Here is a 21052-nt window from a genome sequence, read left to right on the forward strand (position 1 = left end):
AGTCAACCAATTTACTTGCCAACTGGATTACCATAGAATCAAAATAGCAGTTGGGAGAGACCACAAGTGCTATTCAGTCCAATCCTGTTCTCCTATTTAGGAATACATTAATCAAAACACTTCTGACAAATGGCCATCTGCCTTCTGTTTGTAAACTTCCAGAGAAGGGGACTCCAGCACACTTCAAGGCAGCATATGCTAAAACACGTGTAATATTGAGGTGAATCTCTTTTCCTGAAGTCTGAATCCATTGCTCTGGAGCAGCAGGAAACAAGGTTGCTTCCTCCTTAAAATGACATCATTTCAAATATTTCAACATGGCTATCATGTCACATTTTAGCCTTCCCTTCTCCCAGCTAAACATATCCAGCTTCTTATGCTGCTCCTTGACTTCCAGACCTTTTACTGTTTTGGCCATATAGACATTAAAGTGTTGTCTATAGTGCCTTGGGGCCTTGATACTTGAGGAAGCATCTCTCCTTTTACCTACAAGCTTCCCCACAGGAAGACAGTTGGGCCAGTTCCAGTTCAGAATGGGCTGCCACTCTTAACATAATCATCCCACTTTCCCCAGGCTTTGGTGGCTCAGAAACAAAATGGCACTTACTGTTGCCATCTGGTAGCTGTTGTAACACAGACCTTGGAGCACAAAACTGCACCAGCACAACTCAGAGCAGGGAAGGAGAAAAGTAGGGTTCACCCCCTTCCTTTCTTCTTTTCACTCTTCAAGTTGCACTGGTACTTTGGTAAGTGTCAGCAATGGCAATAAACAATGACCACCAGGAGCAATTTGCTCTGAGTCATAGCCACTCTGATGGCAACAAGACAGTGACAAAAAGGGTAGCCTGTCCAACCAAACCTGGACAGCCAACCTGAGTCCCCTCAGGGAGATGGGGTGGGATATAAAAGAAGAAGATGATGATGATGATGAGGCTTTCTCTTGCTATTGTGTTGATATGGCTGTAACGACACCCTTCTGCCACCACAGAGGCTAAGAAGCTGGAATTCAGATCCAAAATTTTATGATCTTCCAGATCCAAAATTGTATGATCCTATGATATTTGATATTTTTGATGGATACTTTTTGGTGGTCACTTCCTAGGAACTAAAATCTGCTAGATCACAAAACCATCAAAAAGAGGTGGGCTTCTTATCATGAGATGCTGAGAAAGCTTTTGATCAGCTTAATTGGGATTTCTTTAAATTATTATTAAAAGAATTAGATATTGGAACACAATTTTTAAATGGAATCCAAGCAATTTATAACCAACAAAAAGATAGAATTAGGGTCAATGGACAAACAACAGAGGAATTCAAAATTAAAAAAAGGGAACTAGACAAGGGTGCCCTTTATCTCCCCTCATCTTTATCCTAACATTAGAAATTTTATTAAGATCAATAAGGAAAGATGAAAAGTTAAAAGGTATCAAATTAGATAAACAAGAAATTAAAATTCGCACATTCGCTGACGATGTAATTTGTATAGTGGAAAACCCATAGTCTTAAATTAAAGACTGGTTAAATAAAATTGAAGAATTTGGCAATCTGGCAGGTTTTAGAATTAACAGAGACAAAATGGTGATTGTGACAAAGAATATGTCACTGGAAAGTAAGGAAGAATTAAAGAAGATATTGGGGCTGGAAATAGTCAAAAAATTTAAATATTTAGGTATCTGGATAGTGACAAAGAATAATCAATTATTGGAGTTAAATTATGGGATGAAGTGGAAAGAAATAAAAAAAGGACTTAGAGAATTGGGAAAATTTAAATATGTCTCTGTTAGGTAGAATAGCAATTACTAAAATTACTACCCTACCTAAAATACTTTATTTGTTCCAGAATATTCCTATCATAAGAAACACAAAAATATTTAATGATTGGCAAAAAGATATAAATAAATAAATAAAACAAAGTGAATCAGAGGTGGGTATTAGGTTGGACCAATTGGCTGACCTGTAGAGAGATTTTAAAAAGATTAAATACAAATAAAGAAACTCCCGAAATTAAGGAATTAGAGGAAATTCAAAAAGATTATAAGAATGTATCGTGGTTCCAGTACTTCCAAATTAAAGAGAGTTTTAACAAAGATAAAGAAGTGGGATTTAACATAAATAATGGGTTTTGGAATATCCTACTCCAAAGAAATAAAAAAATATATAACAGAATTATATAATAAATTAGTAGACTGGGTCACAGAACCAGAAGTTATTAAAGATTCAATGTTAAAATGGTCCAGAGATTTGGGCAGACCAATTCTTATAAGCGAATGGGAAGAAATTTGGAACAAGAAAATCAAATATTGCCTTGCTACAGATCTTAAGGAGAATTGGTTGAAAACAATACACAGATGGTATCTAACACCAAAAAAAGGCTTAATGTATAAAAATATGGATAATAAATGTTGGAGGTGTAAGGAGCAAGTGAGCTCATAGTGCACAAGGTAGTGAGAGAGAAGGAAAAATGAAAAATAATGATTTTTTTAACATATTTAGTTACAGCAGTGAGGTTAGTGGTAGCTAGATACTGGAAAGGGTAAAAAAATGAAATGTAGTTAGAAAAAGTAATGGACATTAAAAATATGGATAAATTAACCTATATGATTAAAAGAAATATTGTAACAGCCATGAAAGAAACGGACTGGTCTAATTTTGAAGATTATTTACAAGAAGAATTAAGAAGATAAATCAACAAATGAAATAAACAGAAGACAGAAGAGCGGAAGTCCATCCCCCCCCCACTCCCCTGTTAGGCAATTTTTCCCTTCCCATTTTTCCCTCCGCAAAGCCCTTTCCCACTTTTAATTTTTCCTCCCTATACCCTCAATTAGGAGTCCCATCCCCCTCATTACTCAATCCCCGTAGACCCCTTTTCCCAACACCCCTGCATTTCCCCACCCAGCTTTACCCATCAACCCCTTCCCTTCTTTTCTTTAGGTATCACATTGTGAAAAACCTTCAATAAAATAATTTTTTAAAAAACAAAATACTTGGGCTGGGGAAAAAATAGGGCAAATACTAGACAATTCTGTTGTGGATTCCTCCACCCCACATCACTCTCAGTGACACCACTGCGACTTCTTGCTAGGCATAACATAGTCAGAATTTAATATATCCTGTTTTCAAATGTTTATTTTAACTCATCACATTTTGCCTTATGAATGTTTAGTTTTTCTTGTGGCCGTGTGCCCCTCACCTTTCTCAGTATGAGTAGCCAAGCTGGAAGCTAACATAATTCTAGGGTTATTGATTGGCTTGGTTTGTTCAGGGACTATATTGCTCTAGAAATGGGAAAGAGGGATTATTCCAGTGTAGGCTTTCTGTTTTTATATGTTACTATAATTCGTAGTTTAATTTTGAAGCAATATACAGTTTAATCATTGCTGTCTCTGTATGTATGTGTTTATAATATAGAAATATAGTATATATAAGAGAAGCCTTTGTGTTGAGAGAAAAGCAAGACATTCCAACCTCTGAAGATGTCTGTCATAGATGTGGTGAAACATCAGGAGAGAATGCTTCTGGAACATGACCAAACTCACAACAACCCAGTGATTCCAGCCATGAAAGCCTTCGACAGCCTACTGGCTGTTAGGAATTGTGGGAGTTAAAGCCCAAAAACACCTGGAGGGCCCAAGTTTGCCCATGTCTATACTAGACAGTAATTGTTTGGGTCCTCTTTTTGTCCATTTTGAAGGTGGGGACAATATTTGCCTTCTTCCAGTCTGCTAGAACTTCTCTTGTTCTCTGGGAAATCTAAAAGATGATTGCCAGTGGTTCTGAATCCATTTATCCAATGCTTTTGGGTGTGGCCTCCCGGGGCAAACCAAGAATGGGCAACTTGGAAGTCCCTGAACAGACTCAGAAGTGGAGTGGGCAAATCTAAAGACAACCTGGCAAGATGGCACTACCTGAAGGAATCCTCCACCTTGGGTGACTGTGGAGCAGAACAAACAACTCCGCATATGTATGCTTGTCCACAATGTCCTGCCTCATGCACGGAGGAGGAGTTGTTTAAAGCTACGGACAATGCGGTTGCTGTTGCCAGTTTTTGGTCTAAAACTATTTAGTTGCTTGTGATTTCCTTTTTTCCCCATCATTTTAAAATGTATTTGTTATGCAATGCTTTTGACACGAAATAAAAAGTGGTTCTGAAATTCCTTCTGCCAGTTCATTTAATATTGTTAAATGTAATTCACTGACCACAGAGACATGAATTCTTTTAAAATAGCCAAATATTCCTGTACTGCCCCTTTACGTATTTTGTGCTGCATTTCTCCTATTGCATATTTTGTTCCTTTATGCTCAAGTTGAGCACTTTTTGGGAGAAAACTGAGGCATGTTAGCATTTTGTCATCACCATCACTTTCCTCCAATTTAGAATGATTCTCCACATGGACTACAAAATTCTATTGTTGCCTGAGAATTGTGATCTTGCACTTCTGCAAACTGTCAGGTTACTGTGCCAAAATGTGATATATATTTTTTTAACTTCTTCAATTCAGTTTGTAAATCAATTGCACCACTTTTTTTTCTTTTCATTCCACACATATAATTTTTAATTGCCTTGTTTCTTAACAATTAATAAGATGCAATTATTTTCCTTTAGAGGTCATTGAAAGATCATAAGTAGAGAAATGCATGGATAGCTGCAAAGATCGGTCAGTTAATCAAGGATGGAAAATTTAAATCCAGACTGTTTGAGACTAGCACCTTATGCAGAATGTGTGTGTATGCATGCATGCGTGTGTGTGTGTATTTGCCACCACTAAATTACTGTGTCTTTTCTGTCACCCATGTTCCAATGAAATCAAATTAGTGAGTTAAGGGGACGTGGTGGTGCAATGGGCTAAATCCTTGTGCCAGCTGAAAACATTCTGCTTAGCTCTGGCTTAAGAGGAGAAAATAAAAGATGCTCATTCTGACAGTTAAGTGTGTTATCGGTAGCCACATTCATTCCTGTCTCTTGGATAAGAATTTATACATTCTTGTCTCTTGGATAATTCATTTAATATTTCTTTTCTCTCTCGCTCTCAGCAATGTCATTTCTTAGTTTCCTCATTACATCCCTGGAGGGCTATTAATTTTGGTTTTCCTGGAGTATATGTGAGCTACAAAGTCCTCCACTACTATCCCTGATATAATCTCAGGCATTTTTGACTCTGTCCTCACTTGCTGACAGCTTCTAGAGAATGAATTTAAGGCACATGAGACTGACTTTTTGGTGAAGTCTGATATTAAAAGTTATAATGTAGTCTACTTCATTCATCACATTATTCCAACCAACAAAAAATTAAGTAACATACAAGTGAATGTTGCCATAGAACCTTTTGTGTATATACATTTTTAGATTTGTATAAAAACATTCAGTATAGTGCAATAGGAATTAGAACCAGTAATCAAATGGTATGAGATCAAGAAGAGAAAAGGGGGAGTTCTCTCCTTGATATATTGTGGTGATAGCCCTCCCTTTCTTGTGGATGAGCCTAAATATCATTTCATATTGAGAAAGCTTTCCAGGACAGCAGGACAGGATCAGAGAAAAAAGAATTGTCAGAAATAAGAGGCCTCAATCATCCTAATGCCATCCTATTCTTTTTAGATTTTCATTTCCCGAGTAAGACATTGTGTAATTACCTGCCACCAAATATCTCTTTCCTCTTTATTTTATGTCACACACACCAAGTATTGGAAAAATATTGCATTTCATGTTTTATTATGTCTTGTTTCCCTGAGTCATACGTTTCAAATTCCATGTCACAGTGTTGTACAACTTTGAATTTTTCTTTCAACTTCTGAGCAAGTAAACAGTTGAATGACCTTTTGGCCTAAGTCCAGTTGTGCCATTAGCCACATCACCACTTACAGTTGTCATCTGCTCTATCCCAGAAGCTCTATCCTTTGCCCTGTGAGTGTTGTCTCTTGTTTCATTTTGGATTGTATCATCATGGGGTTTTCACAGTGCAAGTTACTGAAAAGGTTTTATCATCATCATCATCATCATCATCATCATCATCATCATCATCATCATCATCATCATCTTTTATTTATACCCCACCTCTGTCTCCCATAGGGACTTGGGACGGCTTACAAATAGCACACATGGTGCCACACCACATATAAAATGCAGTATATCAGCATTAAAAGTACAATAATATATTTGCTATGCTCCTTCTGTGCAGGACGTACATGTATTAGCTATGGTACCACTGCAGTAGTATCTGAGGCATCCACTGCCATTGCCCTCAACTTCTGCTGCTGCCCAATAGCTGTTTGGTATATTTAGTCTGGCACTGCAGCAAGGTCTGTCTAACGTGGGGGAACTTACCATTGGCGTAACCTCTTATCGCATAGGAGTATGCATTCCCACTACCTTTGAAAATATAAACTTCTGGAAAAGTCTCTATCGTTAAGAAAACTAACTTACCTGAAAGCAGAATGTATATTGCTTTCACACTTCAGAGACAATTTTCAGCCTAAGGACATTATTTTGAAGTTGCTAAGACACACTGATGGTTTCTCACCAGTGTGACAGCTGGGCTTTCCAAAACTGCATTTCACTCTTCCATATGAGACTTGAATATTGTACTACATCAGCACATTTGAGGGAAAAGATTTCAATCCACAAATATTCATGGCAAAATGAATAAATCAGCTATTCTTATGGTTACTACAAGACTTTCCCTTCCCCTTTCACTTCCTTTTTTGAAAAATAATGAAACAGATCAACAAAGGCCTCCCTAAAAATGACTACTTCCCCTTGTTTAAATTAATATGCTGCCAATTCTTTTGGAGCTAAAGTCCCATCACCTAGTTTGCATATGCCTGATATTTGTGATCTACATAGTGGTGGTCCTCCTGATGCTACAAAAATATATAGCCTGGGGTCATTTCAACATTTGTACAGCTCCCATGGTTTTGCTTGTCTGCTTGTTCTTACATGACATTATCCTTGCCAGATTTCATGCCTGTAGGCAAAAAACCTATTGCTGTGCTAGTTGTTTTTTGGGGGTTTTTTGGGGGGGAGGGGCTGAGGGAAATAATCGAGTTTTTTGTTGTAGTTCTGTTAGTTGTTACTGCTGTTATTGCTTATGGCAACTGGAGGTAAGAACTATCTCCAAACAAGAAAGTTTTTAAGCAAGAAAAATATATATTCTATTCTGCCCCACCCTGGAGGCTGCTGAAACATTCAAATATTTTACATATAAAACTTTTGACTTGCTATTATTACTATGCAGTCGAGTGTTAAGAACAATATATTTGTTTCCATTTAGACTACAGTCTCAAACTTTACAGATTAGAAAATGTTGAGAATGATGACTGGACCTTAGGAATCCCATAAAATTTCAGGGATATTCTTTGCTTTATGACAAACTAATAAATAAATATCATGCTTCAGAAAGCTATATTGTAGTTAATTGCTATCAAGTTGACTGACTTATGGTGACTGTAAGTATGAAAGACCTCCTGGTCACCCTGTGAACAACAACCCTTCTTTGATTTTGTAGACTCAGACCTTTGGCTCTCTTGGTTGAATCTATCCATATGGAATGCAGGCTACCTCTTTTTCTAGTGCCTTAAATTTTACAAAGTCTTATTTTATTTTATAGTAAGTCATGTCATCTTATCTCATCAGTAGAAGAAATGAAATATATAAAGATTACAATACTTTGGATGAGTAAGCTACAGTAGATAGAAATTTCACATTTTGAGTCAGATTATTACACAGAGTTTACTCAGGAAAAAATATACGAAGAAAAAGGGTAACGTTAATAACAAGGAGAGATGTTGCAAAGCTTGTTTTTAGCTGCTACAGGGTAGGATGTGGAACAATGGATTAAAATTACAGATAAAGAGATTCCACATAATCATTAAGAAGAACTTTCTGGCAGTAAAAGCTGTTCAACAGTCGAACATGCTGCATCAGAGTGTGAAGTCACCTGGAGTCACTTTCATTGGAGGTTTTTAAACAGAGGCTGTATGGTTATGTGTCACAAGTGCTCAGTGTGTGTATTCCTGCACCCCAGCTAATTTGATTAGATGATTCTTGTAATCTGTTCCAACTCTATGATTCTATGAAAAGCTGTTAAAGGATATAATCTGCTCAATTAATATCCATAGGATTTCAGGAAAAAAATACATCAATATAACTACAATCCAAGTTTATGCTTCAGCTATAAAGGTAGAAGGAGGAGGAACTGAAATATTTTATGATGGAGCCTAGGAAGAAGATATTTACACAACAAAACAGAACTTCTTGATAGTCATTTGCAATTGGAATGCAAAAGTAGGAAATAAAGCAGAATCAATTATTGTAGGAGAATTCAGCCTAGGATCAAAAAATGAAGCAGATAAGCAATTGATTGTATTGTCTAAGGCCAACAGTTTCTTCACAACAAACACATGCTTCAAACAACAAAATACATGGATATCACTTACATAGACTATAGAAATCCATATACAAATCAAATTGACTTCCTTACTGGAAGCAGTAGATGGAGGAGCTCCTTTCTCCTTGCAAAAACAAGATTAGGAGCAAATTGTTGGACTGGCCATAAACTGCTAATACAAAAATTTAGTAATGTTAAGGAACCGTACCAAACCAAGCATTCTGCCAAAATACAATCTGAGGACTGTCTCTCTAGAATTTAAGGAAAATGTTAAAAATGCAATATTAACTCTTATTGACTGGGAGTTAGAAGATCTCTGGACTGAAGCCATAAAGAGCTGAAGACACTGAGAGAAATGTTTAAAAAAAGACACAATCTGCAGCCAAATAAAGAAAAAGAAAAAGAAAATAAATGTCAGTGGATTACAGATGAAACTCTTCAATCAATTAAGGACAGATGAGGAACTACAGTCAAAGGTGACAAAAGTAGGGTCCCAACCTTTGGATACAGCTGTTGATTTCTTGATAATAGGCTGAATTTTCTTATAGTCTTTGATTCTTCTTTGTTTCCTTTTGCATTCCAGTTACCTATGTTATCAAGAAGTCATTGTTATGATGAGTGGTCAGTTATCTTCTGGACTGTTTTCCTTTGGCAAAGAATCCTGCAGTTTCTTTACATCTATAAACCTGGGTTATGCTTATATAGAAGAATTTTCCGTGAAATATTATTTGATCAGAGTTTGTATATATTCTTTGCCAGCCTTTGTTACATCTCTTCTCACTATCAATGCCATCCCATTTCTTCCTAATTTTTATTTCCTGTGTCAAACACTGCAATTATCACACTCAAAATGGCCCATTTCTGTCCATTTAGCTTATTCCCTCTAAGTATTTCAATCTTTCTATGTTCCATTACTTGTTCTATGTTGTCTTGCTTCACCCAGTTCATGCTGTTCATATTCCATGCTCCTATAATGTGTACACACAGTATTGGATTTTCCTTTAATCTCTGAGCACATTGACAACTTGAGTCAAGTTGCATCATTAGCCACAGTTCTATTTGTAGTTGTCCTCTGCTGAATGGCAATAGGTTCTTGAATTTGAGCATGTCCTCTCTGTTTCATTTTGGCTGTTCTAGTCAAAGGGTTTTAATGGTAAAACACATTCAAAAGGTCTTCAATGTACCTCCTCATGTGCAATTCTAAAAGTGTTAGCTGTGGTGCCACTGCTGGAGACCCATGACAGTGTCTGTTTCCTCTACTACTGCTGCCCAGTGGCTGCTTGGACAGTCAGCAAAATCCTGTATGTGGCATGGGAGACCCTACTAACAATGACTACTTTCAGCATCATCCTTTGCCTCTCAGGAACACACAATCTACCAGGGAAATGTAGCACCATGATGGGGCACTTAAAATTAGTTTTGTTATATTAATGATTTGTTGATGCTGGTGATATGTAAATGCACACTCAAATAACTAATAGTTTGTGAAAGGTTTGAAGATTTTTAATGTAAAACTATGTTTGTATTTGTTCATATGCTTGCAAAATTTTAAATATTTTTCTTCCTTTCTGAATGTGTACTAAAGAGTGTATTGAAACTTTCCAGTAATTATATTTGTGGACATTTAAGAGAAAATAAACAAGGGAGAAACCTCCTAAAACCAATAAAGTATCAAAGATATGGATGATGGAAATCTGCATTTGGAAGTACATGCTCCATTTATTCATTATAACTGTGAAAGCTTAAATGCAAACCCCTTCAGAGAATTTTTATGTACCTGTCACTTGGACATTTTTAATGAACATTTATCATGTTTATCCAGACACATCTTTGAATTATGGAAAAATTGGTACTTTCTCATAACTCTGCTATAACTTTTCTTTCTGAATAACATTTGAAATATCCCAGAGCATATCTAGAAAGATATCTATCGATTTCTATACATCTCAAGTCTGTATCAATCCCAATAAAGCACAATCCATTCTTAGGAAAGCTATTACAGTTTGAGAAATAGTTAGGTACAGAACATTCCAGTACTCCCTAAAATATCTGTCAAAACTTTATCCGGTGATATATCTAGAGGTTTATAAATATGGTTATAATCCTATGGTGTCATTTCTTAGTGGAGTTTCTTACCCAGCAAATGATAGCTTAAATGTTGAGCCAGCAGTTTAGAGACAAGTACAGATATTTTGATAGATATCATAAGAGTTCATGTGTAGCTTGTGTGTAAAAAACTGAGACACTTAATAGCAACAAATTTCTTTTATATTGGGTTTTTAAGAACAAAACTCTAGTACCAGGCACTTAGATTCCAGTTTGCTATTCTTTTTTTAATGTAATGGAAAACGATAGGACAGAAAATCTTTTTCTGAAGTAGAAATCATATCCTTCTAACTACAGTAGAGTCTCACTTATCCATCCCTCGCTTATCCAAGTTTCTGGATTATCCAAGCCATTTTTGTAGTCAGTGTTCTCAATATATCATGATATCTTGGTGCTAAATTCTTAAATACAGTAATTACAACATAACATTACTGCATATTAAACTGCTTTTTCTGTCAAATTTGTTGTAAAACATGATGTTTTGGTGCTTAATTTGTAAAATCATAACCTAATTTGAGGTTTAATAGGCTTTTCCTTAATCCCTCCTTATTATCCAAGATATTCACTTATCCAAGCTTCTGTCGGCCAGTTTAGCTTGGATAAGTGAGACTCTACTGTACTCTTTGTTTCTTCTGCTTATCTTTTATTTATTTTATTTCTTGCATTTCTTCCAGTGTGAGACCCTAAGCAGTTAATAAATTAAAAGCCTGTTGTATAATATTGTTCATTAATAAAAGGACTTTGGCACCTGATCTTTGATCAAGAACTCTTAGGTCAGCATATTTTAACTAAAGAATATTTACATACATAAAAGTTTAACAAATTATGTAAGAAATTGTGAAACAGACTCTGCAGTTTCTCTTGATCTAGCAGTAATTATCATATACAGGTAGTAAAGGTAAAGGTTTCCCCTGACGTTAAGTCCAGTCATGTCTGACTCTGGGGGTTGGTGCTCATCTCCATTTCTAAGCCGGAGAGCCGGCATTGTCCATAGACACCTCCAAGGTCATGTGACCAGCATGACTGCATGGAGCGCCGTTACCTTCCCGCCAGAGTGGTACCTATTGATCTACTCACATTGGCATGTTTTCGAACTGCTAGTTTGGCAGGAGCTGGAGCTAACAGCGGGCGCTCAAGCCGCTCCCGGGATTTGAACCTGGGACCTTTAGGTCTGCATGTTCAGCAGCTCAGCGCTTTAATGCACTTCGCCACCAGGGTTCCTTCAGGTAGGCTTGTGCAATCCATGTAAATCTTGATCCATTTTATGTCTTGGCTTTGGGTGAGGGCCCCCATTTGTTTTTTGGAAACCTCCCAAAAAAATTTTTGTGGGGGGGAAGATTTCTGTTTTTGCTCTGGGGCACCAAAGCTCCATTTTCTATCAGCCCATTATGAGGGGGCTTCCCAGGTTCTCCTTCCCTTCATTTTAGGCATTTTAAGTTGTTTCTATTCTAGAGGGGACTGGTGCTGCAAGCAGGCACATGCTGTAAAGAGTCTTTAAAGCTGTTTAGACGAGACTGGAGAGGCGCTGCAGGCAGGCCTGCAAAATACCTTAGATTCAGATGGAGACCCAGCTTTTCAGAGGTTGATCAGCGAAGAAGAGGAGCAACTGCTACCTTGAGACTTGTGTGGGAAGGGTGAGGGAGACAGGGAAGAAGCCTCACCACACCCTCTCCCTCCCACTGGGGATCCGTGGCCCCTTTGCATGTCCCTTCTGCCCCTCCTTTTCACAGCTGGCAGCCCTCCTCCCAAAGTAGATAACCCGCCTTTGCCAGATGTCCAGATCCCACTTTTTCTTGTAGCTAGCTTTAATCATGATGCACATCAGATGGAGAAGGTCATTCAGCCCCAGAGAGAGAGAAGATGAGGGGATGGGAAGTGCCAATATTTGGGGAAAATTGAGCAGCCAAAAAGAGAAAAAGAAAAAAGGAGGAGGAGGAAGAGGAGAAAGAGAAGGAAGAGGAGGAGGAGGGAGAGTCCAGGGAATCGACGGAGGACATGAGCCTTCACTTTGTGGGTTGGATAAGGCAGCCTAGAGAAGCTGTAGTAGGGAATTGTCGAGGTTTTAAAGAAGCTTTAAAGGTGTTTACTCTAGAGGAGACTGGAGAGGTGCTGCAGGCAGGCACACACTTTCTCTCCCGCTTTTTAACACACATAAATGTGTGTTATCACATCATCATCAGCCATCTTCTTCTCTCCTGTTCAGGACAATGCTTTTGGAATATAATGGAAAGGCAATTTGAAAAAAAACTGATAAGGAAAATTGTAGGTGAGAATCTAGTTTGGGACTCATTCAATGCAAAAAAATGTGGATTTTTTTGAGCACATACAATGGTATTTTTATGCAGAAAAAAACTTTTCTTCAGAGGGAAAATATTTCCTGCACTAGATGCATGTTTTGTGTTGTTTGGGGACTTTTTTTTTTGCACAGAAAACAAGTTTCTTAAACCCATATCAGCATTTTCTGTATCTGCAGATACAATTTTTCTTGTATAGAGATCCATACTATCAGCATAGAAAATGGTATCCAACAGCAAAATAAAAACAAAAATCCAAAAATGTGGTGAGAACAGTGAAGATTATGTTCTGTGATCCTCTCTTGTTTTCCTGGCTTAGTATTGTTAGTGGCACTGTAGTTTCCTTTGCTTTTGAATGATATAACCATCCTACTTCAATGACAGTTATTTTACAGAGACAAGAAACAATGCTGAGGTCTATTACCTGGACACAAGGCTGGAAAGATTTCCAACAGCTTAACGGATATGACTAACAATTCATATAAAGAGTTTCCTTCCAATTTTATAATACTGTCTTTCCTCCTGCTTTTATATTGGATTGGCCCTTTATGGGGTATTTAATATGTGCATGGAGCCCCCAGATGGCGTAGTGGACTAAGTGACTTGAAGGTTGGGTTGCTGACCTGAAAGTTGCCAGGTTCGAATCCCACCTGGGGAGAGTGCGGATGAGCTCCCTCTATCAGCTCCAGCTCCATGCGGGGACATGAGAGAAGCCTCCCACAAGGATGGTAAAAACATCAAAAAAAAAAAAACATCCGGGCGTCCCCTGGGCAACGTCCTTGCAGACGGCCAATTCTTTCACTCCAGAAGCAACTTCGGTTGCTCCTGACACGAAATATACACACACACACACACACACACACACATCCTTCCAAGATGTTTTGGCATAATGACTACGCTGTCTCATTGGTGCTTCTGTTCATGTGTACTTTGAGACAAAGAACTCAAATAGGTAGTTCATGCTATAGGACAAAATCCAACTTTAGTCTTAAGGAAATAAACTCATGAAAGTGAACTGAACTTCTACACAACAGTAATGAGTAGACCTACTCGACTTGGAATCATATTTGGATTTAGCCTGTAGGTCTAACAAAAGGGAAAAAATTATGTGCAAAATACACATTTTTTTCGTATAGATAAAATGCAGTTTTCACACCAAGTGCCAGAATGTGAATAGCGGTTGAAGAAATGGCTGCCAAACTCTTTTACATTTAAACTTTACCAAGACAGCCTTGTCAAAGATGGGAATATAGTGTTTTAAAGTTCTATATGTGAACTCCTTTCTAGGTGGATATCACATGTTTGGGACCTTTCATCAAAGATACCAGATTAAGAACTACTATCCCATGGACAGTTTAAGAAGTGTTTCCAGAAAAGGTGTGTCATTGTATATTATTCAGTTTTAAGAGTATACATATATGGGTGTGGAGATATATACACTCTTGATATCATTGATATCCACTGGGGTGTGGTTCCACACATACACACACACACACACACACACTAACCTCTCCAAAAATACCCAAATCTGTGGATGTCTAGGTTCTATCATATACAGTGGTGTAGTAAAACATATATAGTGGCTAAACCAAAGTTCACTTTTGGGTTTTTTCAAAAGAGGGCTATATTTTCAAGCATAGAAAATATAGAATTTGTGGGTACAGAGGGCTGAATATCTTTCTATGAGTGTGCATCACATACAAACACATATACAGTAGAGTCTCACTTATCCAACACTCGCTTATCCAACGTTCTGGATTATCCAATGCATTTTTGTAGTCAATGTTTTCAATATATCATGATATTTTGGTGCTAAATTCGTAAATACAGTAATTACTACATAGCATTACTGCGTATTGAACTACTTTTTTCTGCCAAATTTGTTGTCTAACATGATGTTTTGGTAATTCATTTGTAAAATCATAACCTAATTTGATGTTTAATAGGCTTTTCCTTAATGCCTCCTTATTTTCCAACATATTCGCTTATCCAACATTCTGCCGGCCCGTTTATGTTGGATAAGTGAGACTCTACTGTATATAGAAAGAGGGAGAGAGAGTGAAATGTTAAGCAGTTCTATATTTGCAGTTTCTGTTGATTTATTGTCCCTAATCCTGATAATTACAGTTGGGAAGTAGTTTTTGGATGCTTTGTCCATCAACATTTGTTCTACTTTGGACTGGAACAAGGAATTTGTTTAAAGACACCAGACTTAAGCCCAAATAAAATAATCTTCATTCTATGTCCACAAGAGCATCCCCAATATTAGGATATTTTGTCTCTTAACAGAATGTGAACAAATCTTGTTTCCCCCCTAAGCTAAACTACCACCACTATTGTGACTTTCTTCCCCCACTTGGTTTCTTTCTTATTTACATAGCTACAAGTAATAGCTGAAAAGAATAGCTTCTGCAGCCAGAAAATACATTATGCATTATTTAATATTGCCTGGCATATCCCAACTAAATTCTGTTCCAGTACAACAGCAATAAAAAGTCCCCAATTGTCTATACTAAACTCTATAGGTGCAAGATTGCTTTCATATACAGTAGAGTCTCACTTATCCAACGTTCTGGATTATCCAATGCATTTTTGTAGTCAATGTTTTCAATATATCATGATATTTTGGTGCTAAATTTGTAAATATAGTAATTACTACATAGCATTGCTGCATATCGAACTACTTTTTCTGTCATATTTGTTGTATAACATGATGTTTTGGTGCTTAATTTGTAAAATCATAACCTAATTTGATGTTTAATAGGTTTTTCCTTAATCCCTCCGTATTATCGAACATATTCACTTATCCAACATTCTGCCGGCCCGTTTATGTTGGATTAGTGAGACTCTACTGTAATGTTTATAATATAAAGGGTGGCTTTTACCATAACTTTGTAAATAGTTTACATGATTGTAACAGTGCAGTCTGGAAAGAGGATAGATCTGTAACATATATTATTTTTGTAGCAAATGTGAGGAACATTTTCAGTATTTGGCTGAATTCAATTTGAGAGAAGTGGGGGATAACAATGAGTGAGCAACATCAAAACAGAAAGGTTGGGCTCAGAATGTTTGGTTAAGCGTCTTGGTGTTAGATACTAGGCCTTAAGAAAGTTATTTAAACCTTTTAGAGAGAAGGGAAACACACAAAGCTGAATGAATAAAAACTCAGTAAGAATGCATACTCTTTGTCGGAGAGGACACACTTTGAGGTTGCCAGCATGGCTAATAACCAGCTTAAAGAAGATTATTAAGAGAGAGAAAACCTTTTCCTTCAAAAGTTGGAGCTTTTCCTGAAATGAGAGATACTTAAAAGAAAACATATTTAAATAAAGAAAATGTGATTTTAAAAGTTTATGAATATTGTATTATGACCAATAACAGAATTCTTTGAACCTATTTGTCTTTTAAATTTTTGATTGAATGAGTACTTTAATCTGAGGTATTTTTTTTATCCTAGTGAGAATTCTATAAAAATATTGATGTGTTAAGGAGAATTTATCAATATAGAATTGTGGGCAAAATCCACAATATCTGATCACCTAGAGCTGAAAAAAAGAAAAGAAGATTATTTTATTTTGAGTAGATGTAACATTTTCTTATTTATAGAAAACAGCCAATGTGAGTGCAATGGATTTGTCAGGACAAATTTATCCCATGCTGATGTAAGGAATTTTCACTTACTTTTCTCCTTCTCAATAAGAAGGAGTGTCTTGACAAAACAGGAAAATGGCCAAGTAGTGTGATTTTTTTCTTTGCATTTTGTGATATTGTGATGACCCATGGGCCTTGTAGTCCTGCTCAGGACATTGTAATTCCTGATGAAGAAGAAAACTTGGGTTTTTTACCTTCCCAGTCAGAACTGGATTCCTCTCAGCCAGATCTTTCCCAGGCAGATCTGGGAACCTTGCACCTGCAAGAAAGTTGTCTCCCAGAAGTATGTCAAACAAGCCCAGAGCCTACTTCTCCCGTGTTCTTGCGCCGGGAGTTTTGTAAACAACAGAGAAGTTTGGAATCAGCTTCGCGCAGGAGTGCGAGAATTGCAGCTAAGAATGTAGCCAATTAAGACTGCTTCTCGTGAGAATCTTTAAGGAGTCTAACATCTGGTCTCAGAGTTTAGCTTTCGTTTCTGATTCCCAGAGAACTGCTTCGGTGGGAAAGTTAGACTCTATATAGGTGTTTTACCCGCGTAGTAACTTCGCGGAGTCAATTCGTCAGCCTACGGAGCGAGTTGTGTCTGGACAGCGCGCTCCGATTCAAGCCTCGCTCCTGCTCAAGCCTTGCCCTGCTTTCCAGCCTTCGCCTTGCTTCCCAGCCTTGTTTACCTACGGACCTTGCCTTGTCGCCCAGGACCAATCCTTGCCTTGTTCCACGGATTTTACCAAGTTATTCCACGGACCTTGTTCTTGTTCCTAGCTACCTTGTTCCACGTTTAAGCCTTGTTTCAAGTATCAAGTTATTTCAAGTTATGGACTAAAGGACCTGGTCTATTCCCCTCACTTTGCCTGGCAAAGTGAGTGTTCGGTTATTGGATTACAACTTTGGACCATAATATTTCATATTGGACATTGCTTTTTTGGACTAATTTTGACCTTTCCTGAAAGGTCCGCTTCTGAACTAACTTTTACATTTGTTTTTATTAATCTTATATATTTCCTTAATAAAGATATTAGATAGAATCTGGCCTCTGCGTATGGTTATTGGTGCTCTGTAGCCTGGGTCGTGACAGTTTGACTCCGCCACCCTAAGCACCAATTAACCTCGGCCAGAATGTCTACCGGAACCGTGCCCGGTGGGCAGCCACTGAGCTACACCATCAGCAAGGACGAAGTGGATCGCATCCGCGACAGACTCAACGCCCAGGATGGAGAAATAAAGGGTTTGCGGGAGCGCGGAATCCGCCTCCCGGCCATGGCGTTGCCAACCAAGTTTACTGGAGAAGCTTCCAAGGTTCATGTTTTCCGTCGCCAATGTCAAGCTTATCTAGAGGCCCGTGCTGCCGAGTTTCCCCAAGAAGACATCAAAGTGGCGTGGGTTTACAGTCTTCTAGACGGGCCAGCGGCCAACTGGGCGACGGCACTGTTCGACCAAGCCTCTCCACACCTAAGATCAGCGCAACACTTCTTGGACCACCTCAAGGAGACTTGGGGAATCGAGGACAATTTGGAGGCAGCCGGTCACAAACTCCGTCGCCTTTTCCAAGGAGACAGACCTATGTCTCAGTATATAGCCGAGTTCCGAGTGCTGGCCCACAACACCGGCTGGAACGATGTAGCCCTCAGAGGACAATTCCGGGAGGGTCTCAACATTGAAATGCTGGAAGAAATCTCCAAGGTGGATCCTCCCCAGACCCTCGAGGCACTCATTGATCAATGTTTACGGGCTGAAGTCATGATTGCCAACAGGAAACAGTGGGTTCGAGGCCAGAGCGGTAGAGCCGGGGCAAAACCCCCCGCTCCCGCCAGCGTTCAGCCACGTCCAGTGTGGAGACCCCCACCACCAACCCCATACCCCAGAGGAAGCGAGGAGGTGCCGATGCAGTTGGGCAACGTGCGTCCCAGACTAGATGCCGCCGAGAAGGCCCGTCGTCAACGCTTAAACCTCTGTTGGTACTGCGGGAACGGGGGCCACTTCGCCAGAGAGTGCCCAGCCAAAGGGAAGCCTGCCGCCCGTCTTGCGGCGGCGTCCTCCACGGAGACGAAGGCGTCTGAGCCGACTGGCACACAGCCGGCGGGGGAAGCCAACGACCGGGCGTAGAGAGGCTCGCCAACCCGGTCAAAAAATCCATTCAAGAGCCGCCTACTGGGGTCCTGTTCCTTCTCGTGGTCACCTTATGGTCAGCAAAAAGGGGACCCGTCATGATCCACGCCATGATAGACTCTGGAGCCACCAACAATTTCATTGATAGAGAGTATGCCGACTCTCTGGGATTACAATACCATGATTTCAAGAATGCCCGTGTGGTGCAAGCCATAGACGGCCGCCCCCTCAAGACGGGCCCCGTAAGTCAGTGGTCGGAACCCACCAGGATGTGGATAAGGGAACATATGGAAGAGATTTCCTTCTTTGTTACCGAGGTTCCCCATTTCCCTGTGATTTTGGGAATTCCATGGCTGACTCTCCACGACCCTAACATCTCCTGGTCCAACAGAGAACTGCAGTTTGCTTCACAGTACTGCCAAAACCATTGCCTTGTAGCCAAGGTCTGCCATGCCACAGACACCGAGCCCATCATCACCCTGCCCAAGAAGTACTCCGAGTATTGGGATGTATTCAATGAAAAAGAAGCCGAGAAATTACCCCCACATAGACCTTATGACTGTGCCATTGACCTGGTGGAGGGGGCCCCGATCCCGCGAGGGCATCTATACTCTCTGACTGAACCAGAGCAAGAAGCTCTCAGGGAATTTATAGAGACAAACCTTCGTAAGGGATTCATTAGACCCTCTCAATCCCCAGCCGCCTCCCCAGTGATGTTTGTGAAAAAGAAGTCAGGGGAACTACGCTTGGTGGTGGACTACAGAGCATTGAACAATATCACCAAGCGGAACAGCTATCCCCTGCCCTTAATCTCGGATCTACTGGATCGGCTTCGAGGAGCCAAGGTTTACACCAAACTGGATCTTCGGGGGGCTTACAACTTAGTTCGCATCAGAGAAGGGGACGAGTGGAAGACCGCCTTCCAGACCAAATTCGGATTATTCGAGTCCCGAGTTATGAATTTCGGATTATGCGGAGCTCCCGCAACGTTCCAGCATTTTGTCAATGACATTTTTCAGGACTATCTAGACAGGTTCTTGATAATCTACCTGGACGATTTTTTGGTGTTTTCTAGATCACAATCAGAACATGAGAACCACGTCAAAATGGTGTTACAACGATTGCGGGATCATGGACTTTATGCCAAGCTGGAAAAATGCGCTTTTGATCTACAAGAGGTAGATTTCCTTGGTTACCGCATCTCGCCTCTAGGGCTTTCCATGGATCCAGCCAAGGTTTCAGCAGTATTGGAATGGCGGGCGCCAACTAACAAGAAAGAGGTGCAGCGTTTCTTGGGGTTCGCGAACTATTACCGCAAGTTCATTCCAGATTTTGCCCGCTGGTCTGACCCCATCACTAGCTGCATCCGTGGAAAACAGCCTTTCCGCTGGACTGATCAAGCAGAGAAAGGGTTCCAGCAACTAAAGAAACTATTCACGTCCCAGCCAATTCTACAGCACCCAAATCCTGGAACCCCTTTTGTTGTGCAAGCGGACGCCTCTGATGTGGCAATTGGGGCTGTACTCTTACAACCGGTGGGAGATCACCTCCATCCCTGTGCCTTTTACTCTCGTCAACTAACCACACCAGAGAGGAATTACACCATTTGGGAAAAAGAACTACTGGCCATAAAGGCAGCCTTTGAAACTTGGAGACATTGGCTAGAAGGGGCCAAATTTCCCATTGAAGTCCACACTGATCATCGTAATCTAGAACATCTAAGAACTGCCCGCAAACTGAATCAGAGGCAGCAACGTTGGGCTTTATTCTTCGAACGTTTCAACTTCCAGATTCATTACGTGACCCCAGCCCAGACCAAGCAAGCAGACGCCCTGTCACGTAAACCGGAATACGCTGCAGGACGTAAGGAGACCTTTGAATCCCAATTACTACAACCCGAGAACTTTGCCACGCTCACAGTGGGGAACACCAAATCCATTTCCATTGGTTCAACTTCCTCTACTCCAGGACCCATCTGTGCTCAAGAAATCAGGGCTAGTCAGCAAGCAGATGCCTGGGCGCAGGACCAACTTCGCCAAGGTCTGCATTTTCCCTTTTCGCTTAAAGATGGGCTGCTTTGCTATAGAAATCATGTTTATATCCCACCCGGACCGGGCAGGGAAAAAGCGCTTCGTCTGTGTCATGACTGCAAACCAGCAGGACACTTCGGACTATTTAAAACCATGCATCTGATCCTAAGGGATTTTTGGTGGCCCAAGATCCGCAAGGATGTGGAAAAATATGTCAACACCTGCCCAGTATGTCAGCGCTCCAAGATAAGAAGGGAGAAGCCCTCAGGGCTTTTACACCCCCTTCCTACCCCATCTCGCCCATGGGAAATAATTTCTGCGGATTTCATCACTGACCTACCACCTTCCTGTGGATTCACCACGATCTTAGTGGTGGTGGACCTTTTCACCAAGTTAGCCCATTTCATTCCCTGCGAAGGCCTCCCCACGGCCAAAGAGACTGCGGATCTATTCCTTCAACATGTTTTCAGACTAC

General features: G+C 39.8%; 1 protein-coding gene across 5 annotated transcripts in view; it reads left to right on the forward strand.

Moving 5' to 3' along the window:
- The window catches only part of cntn4 (contactin 4), a 727084-nt gene that overhangs the window by 212062 nt on the left and 493970 nt on the right, over positions 1-21052 (forward strand). Inside the window, exon 3 of one of the 5 annotated variants that reach the window (XM_008105345.2) lies at positions 14075-14164. The exons of the other annotated variants lie outside the window; for them this stretch is intronic. The gene's annotated coding sequence lies outside the window, so the exon portion shown is untranslated. The remainder of the gene's footprint in view (positions 1-14074; positions 14165-21052) is intronic. 5 annotated transcript variants of the gene reach the window in all.

This window comes from Anolis carolinensis, chromosome 2, assembly GCF_035594765.1.
Source record: "Anolis carolinensis isolate JA03-04 chromosome 2, rAnoCar3.1.pri, whole genome shotgun sequence".
NCBI lineage: Eukaryota > Metazoa > Chordata > Lepidosauria > Squamata > Dactyloidae > Anolis > Anolis carolinensis.